We start from the raw sequence: 7,834 nt of genomic DNA, 5'->3' as shown, positions 1-7,834 counted from the left end.
TCCTTTGTTCTAGGCTAGAGCTGCCAAGGCCAGACACCTCACCTTACACTTCCACCACAGCTCCAGTCCCTTATTTCATATTCTTGAATATTGATGCTACGTTTCAATATTCATACCATTTTTGGGAAACGAGAATCCAAGTTTTGATCTTGCCTGGGGAAACAGGAAAAACTTTGAATTGATCTTTAAATAGCAGTTTGAAGCCAAGAAAAATAGGTCACAAAAAGATAATACATATTATTTCTTAAAAATAATTAGGATTCATGCATTTGTAATAATTTCCTTATGTTTTTTATTAAGAGGAAAATCTTACTTTAGATTTTGTCTTGAGTAGCTTCATATTCACTAGAGAAAGGATTAAATATTATATACATATAATTTATTTTAAATATTATTCTTTTGACTGCCAGGACATTAATTCTTTTATAACCACTTGTATCCAAAGAGAGTACTATGCACATTTACTTCCTCTGTCCTTTCCTTATTTCCTTTCCTTGGCTTTTACACACTTGGTTGTGGTATTCACTCATCCTTGGTTGCGATGACCTGCAAATCGCACTCATTTGTGGTACCTTAGATCACAGCAGCCTTGTCACTTGAGATTTCCCTGGGCAACGAAGGGTGGTGCCAAGAATTGAAACTCTACACCTCATGCTCACACGATGACCTGGAAATCACACACATTTGTGGTGCCTGAGATCACAGCAGCCATGTCATTTGAGATTTCCCTGGGCAATGTGGGGTGGTGCCAAGAATTGATACTACACTCATGCTCAGAGGGGAGATATGGTGCAATTGAAGCCACAGCCCCAAACCCCACAAACTTATTTTCTTTGTAAATTCTTGCAAAATATATCATAGGGAGTTATTTTAAGAAATAAAAGCCTGGGAGCCAGAGGGATAGCACAGTTGTAAAGTGCTTCCCTTGCACGTGGCCAACACAGGATGGACCCAGGTTCGAATCCCTGCATCCACATGGTCCCCCACCTTGCCAGGAGTGACTTCTAAATGAAAAGCTAGGAGTAACTCCTGAGCACTGCCAGGTGTGAACCAAAAGCCAAAAAAGAAAGAAAGAAGAAAGAAAGGGAGGGAGGGATGGAGGGAGGCAGGTAGGGCCCCAAAATAAGATCAAAATCAAACTGTCAACAGCAAAATCTTAAAGAAAGTGTGTACTTCACTATTCACACTTTTGACTAAAGGAGACAAAATACTGAATTTAGAAATAATGAATCATTTCTGCTTGCTAGAACTATTTGGCTATAGATCCAGAGATATTTATAAAGCACCCACTCTGTACTAGCATTTTGTACATTTATAAAGAACAATACACTTTTCTCATGTAGCTTATAGCCTAGTTGAAGAGACAGCTACTTAAATATATGCTAATGTAATATGTTAGTTTAAGTGTTCAGGAAATATATATAGTCAGTCTCAGAAACTGAATAGAACCCAATTCAAATATTGTTCTAGTTTCTAATGTTTGAGAGAGAGAGAGAGAGTCAAGACCACGAGGGAGCACTACTTTCTAGTATTTGAAAAATGAAATTAGTATTTACAAAAAATTGGTTTTATTGCCAGCGTTCATTAATAAGTGTTTTAATGCATCACAAAATAGCTTTTCAAAAGAAAATTTATTAAATTCCAGAAAAATTTTACTTTTCGTGTAGTATTTTAACAAGTGTGCTACATTTTCCTATATTTCCCCCTTTCTTTCACTCTGGAAATTGCACAGTTACATGGGGTGTATCCTGCTGATTTCCAGATGTTTAGATTGTATAATTACGACACCACTACAAATAATATACTCATTGCTGGAATTAGAAATTCAAGAGTTAAAACTATGTGTCCATGTGTACTCGCACTAAAACAATGCAATTATTTTCAAAGGAAACTAAAGACTCTACTTACAACAGCCAGAATCTGGAAACAACCCAGGTGCTGAACAATGGATAAGTGGCCAAAGAAATGATGGTACACCTATACAATAGGAAAAATGAAGTTATGGAACTTGCCTTACAAGGATGCACATGGAGATTATTATGGTGAGTGAAATGACCCAAAGGAAAGGGATAGATATAGAATAATCACACTCACTTGTGAGATACAAGGAAACCAAGAGATTATGGCAATAATAGCCAGAGACAATAGAGATAAGGTCAGGAGGTACGACCCATGGTAGAAAGCTCACCACAAAGAACCGTGAATGTAGCTAGAGTAGAGGAGGTTCTACTCTGACAATGGTATGTCGCATTGATCGTTCTGGACAAGAACTCAGTACTGAAAGTGGAGAAACTAACAGCAAAGGTATGCCATCAGTAACAATAGTGCAAACCATGCTGTCCCAGAATGGAACACAGTTCGATCCCTGGTGTCCCATATGGTTCCCTGAGCCAGGAGCAATTAATGAATGCATAGCCATGAGTAACCACTGAGTGTCACTGGGTGTGGCCCAAAATCCAAAAAAGAAAAAAAAGAATTACTTTGAAGACTTAAGTGCGAAAAAATACATTAGTACTTAAGTATCACTTCAGTTCTAATAGTCATATCCTTGGAGGGAGGTTGTTTCTATTATCATTCTTTAATTGCTTTTCAATTGTATTTCAAGATAAGGTTTAACATAAAAGTATGCCAGAATTACTGCTTTCAATTCTAACTCTACCACACCTCCCTTACCCTCCATTTCCCACTAGTAACCACAATATATTTCAACAAAACCAGAAATGATAATTAGAGGCTGTTTTGGGGGGCTTATGTCTTTTCTTACTAACATTTCATGAGTGAAACAATAGTTCTTTCACTTTTGTTATTAGCAGCACCTTAAACTCTTTCCATTTATTCTAAAAACAAGGTTTCATTCATTTTAGAATTACAATGCAATAAAAGCCACATATTGATGCAGTCAATTAGACCACCCTGTTCTCTGACCTGTGAGACCCGGGAAGAGATGACTGCAAACAGCAAACAGACTCCTTGGTGGTTCTGAGGCTTGTGACTTGTACAAGTCCTTCAAAAGAACCCTGGAGACAGTTCTTTGCAGAAGACACTCATATAATCTCTATTACTGTTTCCAACCTTATATTCTAAATAAGTATGAAGGGCATTGTCTTTAAAAAAGCCCTAGAGCAGAGTAGCTAGAGTCCACATTGACCAAGTTGTCTTTTCACTCCATACCGAATTACAGAATAAAGGGCTTTTGGATAGATCTGGATGACAAGTTTAAGTTCCCTGAATGACCTGAGGAGAGGCTTTACCAAGTCTTTTGTTTTTTTGTTTTGTTTTGGGGCCACCCCTGGTGATGCTCAGAGGTTACTCCTGGCTATGCACTTAGAAATCGCTCCTAGCTTGGGAACCATGTGGAAAGCCAGGGGATCGAACTGCTGTCCATCCTAGGCTAGTGCAGGCAAAGCAAACACCTTACTGCCTGCGCCACCACTCCTGCCCCCGGTTTACCAAAATATATGCAGTTTATTTTGAAGCCAAAATGGTTAAAAAGCAGCTCATTTCCATAGGATCCTGCAATGCCTCCTCTTGGGACTATACCCTAAGTGCAGAAAAGCCCTTAGTACTCTGATGTTTACTGCAGCATTATTCACAATAGCCAGAATATGGAAACAAGTCAAGTGCCCAAGAACAGATAAGTGAATAAAAAAACTTGAACATCTACACAAGAGAATAATACACAGCTGGATAAGGCACTGGCCTTGCATGTGGCTGACATGGGTTTAAACCTGGTACCCCATATAGTCTATTGAGCCGATCAGGAATGATCCCTGAACTCAAAGTCAGGAGTAAGCCAGATCACAGCTAGGTGTGTTACCCCAAAATGGAAAAATAGAAGTAGACACTTTCACAAAAACGATATATAGTTGGCCAATTAAAATATTAATAAGTATTTATCAGTATGAGGAAAGTACAAATAAAAATACACCAATTAGTATGACACATATCAAACAACTGGAAAAATTGTTAGTGGGACTAAAGTAGAAAAGGGATCATTCACTGCTGATTGAAATGTCATTTGGTCCAGCCTTTATGGAAAAAATGGGTATATCTCAAAAAAATGGCACTCCCATTTGACTCAGCTGTCTAACTTTTAGGCAGCAACCCCAAACATAAAACTATTTGGAAAAATAAGTATACATCTGTTCTCATTGAAAATCTTACCATTATAACCAGAAAATTGAAGCAACTCAATATCCAACAGCAAATAAGTGGATAAATAAATTGTGGTCTACATACACAAGTTTACTATTTACCTTACAAGAATACTATTCAATCCAAACTAAAAAATGAACTCATACAGTTCATAGCAGCTTGGATGTAACTGGAGTATATCTTGCTGAGTGAAATATGCCAGAGACAGAAATAAAATACAGGATGAGATGACTCATCTGTGGCACATAGAAAACTAAATCAAAGATATGGACAATATTGGTAATAAACTTTAGATGCTGGAATACTGACCTTAGAATGCTTTGTTTCTGGGGGAGGGAAACCAAAAGATCAGATTGACTAGAAGTAACACATGAAGAATATATGTGGGGATCTAGAACACATGGCTAGCACAGGATATAACAGTATGTGATAAAACCACGTGCCAGAGGAATGAGCAGGTGGAGAATTGTTGAATAAGAGCGAACATAGGGATAGGTGTAGGGGTCGTTGTATTTGGTGCGGGTGATGTACAGTAACTACATAAGTACCATAAACTTAAACACTACTGTAACCATATCTAAACTAATAAATTTAGGTTGTGGAGCAATAGCACATTGGGTAGGTCATTTGTCTTGCATGTGGCCAACCCTGGCCCCACACTGGTCCCCTGAGCTCTGCCAGTAGAGATCTCTGGGCATAGGGCTTCAGAATGGCTGAGTGGTTGAAAAATACAACGTTTTTTCAAGGACATAAATAAAATCAGATATTTGGAGTTCTAGGTTTAAGGTACTACTATGCAAAATTAATAAAAGAATAATGGTTGATGTTTGGTAGTTAACCATTCTGCACCCTTCTATTCTATTCTATTCTACCACCCTTCTCAACTTTCCTCTTTAGGTATTTAACCTAGCTCCTTTCAAGTGCTAGTTTTCGTGTTCAATTCTAAAGTCGTTCGTCCATTGATACAATTATAACCTTAAGACCTTGTCATTCTAGATGTTAAGGTTGATCTTTTAGGGGCAGGGGAGATAGCATGGAGATAGGGTGTTTGCCTTGCATGCAGAAGGACTGTTTTGAATCCTAGCGTCCCATATTGTCCCCTGTATCTGCCAGGAGCAATTTCTGAGCATAGAATGCCAGGAGTAAACCCTGAGTGCTGCCGGGTGTGAACCAAAAACCAAAAATAATTAAATAAATAAATAAATAAAATGTTGATCATATGGCACTTCTTTTTCAAACATGCCTTATGAATGCCTCTAATTTAGCATACTTATCCAAGTGCCATATGGGTACCATGAATCACCAGTTAATTCTAGGTCTCGTTAGTGGAAATCACGGAAATGAAGGGACATGATATGAGAGTTAAGAGCCAATGGGTTTAATAGTCAGGTGGTAAGGGAAGGATAAAAGATCAGAAAGGGCCATAATCAGAAAAATAGGTTGAGAATACTGCTTTACATAACTACCTAGAAGATATCAGAATAGAAAGTTTGAAACAGATTTTTATTTATTGTTCCAGAAATCCAACTCTAAGATGTAGATTTTATTATTTGATTTTTATTATGATTTCCAAATTCTTAGTTTATCCATTACTAGCTTTACAGCTAGCGTAAGATGATAGAATATAGATTGTTCACCTGAAACAAATTATAATCAGTGGTGTTTAGCTTCAAAGTCAAAAGTTCTGTCTACATTTCCTTTTTTGTAACTTAAGGTCTCAGATCTGATATCAAGGTCTTTAAGCCATTTTGATTTGGCTTTTGTTCATGGCTTTAAAGGGAGGTCTGAGTTCACTTTTTTGCAAGTAGCTGATCAGTTTTCTTGTCACCAGTGTTGAAGAGGCTTTCTTTGCTCCACCTCAGAAGGAGTCCGGAAGGGTCTTGAAAATCCACCTAACTTAAGCATCAGTCTCAGGATAATCAATTCTATTCCATTGATCTGAAGGCATCTCCTTATTTCAATGTCATGCTGTTTTAATTAGTAATGCTTTGTAGTAGGATTAGAAATTACAGAAATTGATGGCTCGCATTTCCCCAAGGATTTCTTTAGCTAATGAGTGTGGGGGGTTGCAGTGGAATTACTTCTATATGAATTTTAGTTTTCTTAGTATATGTATAGGTCTTTTACGTCTTTCATTAAGTGGATCTCAAGGTACTTGATATTGGAGGTACAACTGTGAATGGATTTTAAAAAATTCTTCCTTTTCCTTCATTACTTGTATATATGAAAGTCAGGACTTTTGCATATTAGTTTTCTAGCCCTCACTTTACTATATGAATGTATTGCTTCTTGAAGCTTTTTGTAGAGTATTTAGAATTTTTCTTAGTATCATATCACCTTCAAAAAGTGAGAGCTTGACTTCTTCCTTTCCATTTTGGATGCCCTTGATAAGTTTTCTCATGTAATTGCTATGGCAAGAACTTCCAGTACTGTATTGAATAGAAGGGACAAGAGACAGCAAACTTCTGGTCCTCATTTCTACTTTTCTGGATATCCTCCCCACACTGGAGGATCTAGCAGTCCATGGTAGTAAGTTTGCCACAAATAGCGATGAGTGCAGTTAGTGTAGAGAATGGTCTACTATGAAAGTGATATTTGGAACTGACCACTCTGGACAAGAACTGGGATCTGAAAGGGGATAAAGAGAATTGGATGACACTCCTTCATAAACAGTAGTGCAAAGTGTCACTTCTGTCAGGAAAGAAAAGAGAGTGTCAGAAAAGATCAGAGAGTGAAGTAAAATGCGTGCCCTAAAAACAGGCAGGGGAGAATGGGTGGGAGAGAAGAGCGTACCGGGGAGGGAGAGAGGGAAACTGTTGACATTGGTGGTGTAAAATGCCACTGGTGAAGGTTAATGTATGTTGGATGACATTAACTCAATCATGTATAACTTCGTCTTTTAAAACCTACTACGAAAAGCTTTCAGCCACAGTATTTATTTTTTCTATGATCAGACCTTTATTTCAACAGTTTTTCATTCTATGTAATTGTTTATAAATTCTTTTTTCTCTTTATTTGAATATCTTGATTACATAAATTATTGTGATTAGGTTTCAGTCATGTAAAGAATACCCCCCTTCACCAGTGCAACATTCCCGCCACCAATGTCCCAAATCTCCCTCCATCCCACCCCACCCCACCTGTACTCCAGACAGGCTTTCCAGTTCCCTCATTCATTCACTTGATTACGGTAGTTCTCTGTGTAGTTATTTCTATAGCTGTACTCACCACTCTTTGTGGTGAGCTTCATGGGGTGAGCTGGTGTTCCAGCCCTCCTCTCATTGTCTCTGAGGAATGTTACAAAATGACTTATATTTTTCTTAAAACCCATAGATGAGTGAGACTATTCTGTGTCTCTGTCTCTCTCCTTCTGACTTATTTCACTCAGCATGATAGATTCCATGAACATCCATGTATAGGAAAATTTCATGACTTCATCTCTCCTGACGGCTGCATAATATTCCATTGTGTATATGTACCACAGTTTCTTTGTCCATTCGTCTGTTCAAGGGCATCTTGGTTGTTTCCAGAGCCTGTCTATTGTGAATAGTGCTGCAATAAATATAGATGTGAGGAAGGGGTTTTTGTATTGTATTCTCGTTTTCTTAGGGTATATCCCTAGGCGTGGAATAGCTGGATCGAATGGGAGCTCAATTTCCAGATTTTGAAGGAACATCCG

The 7,834-nt window shown here is 37.9% G+C and overlaps 1 non-coding gene across 1 annotated transcript; it reads left to right on the top strand.

The window, feature by feature from the left end:
• Positions 1 to 2,893: 2,893 nt before the first annotated feature.
• LOC125999647 (small nucleolar RNA SNORA70) lies at positions 2,894 to 3,029 on the top strand. Its single transcript, XR_007492151.1, has one exon. It is a non-coding gene; the product is annotated as a small nucleolar RNA SNORA70 (small nucleolar RNA).
• Positions 3,030 to 7,834: the final 4,805 nt, after the last annotated feature.

The sequence above is a fragment of the Suncus etruscus genome, chromosome X (assembly GCF_024139225.1).
Source record: "Suncus etruscus isolate mSunEtr1 chromosome X, mSunEtr1.pri.cur, whole genome shotgun sequence".
NCBI classification, from domain to species: domain Eukaryota; kingdom Metazoa; phylum Chordata; class Mammalia; order Eulipotyphla; family Soricidae; genus Suncus; species Suncus etruscus.
The sequence above is the reverse complement of the archived record's forward strand: the minus strand, read 5'-3'. Positions and strand labels throughout refer to the sequence as shown.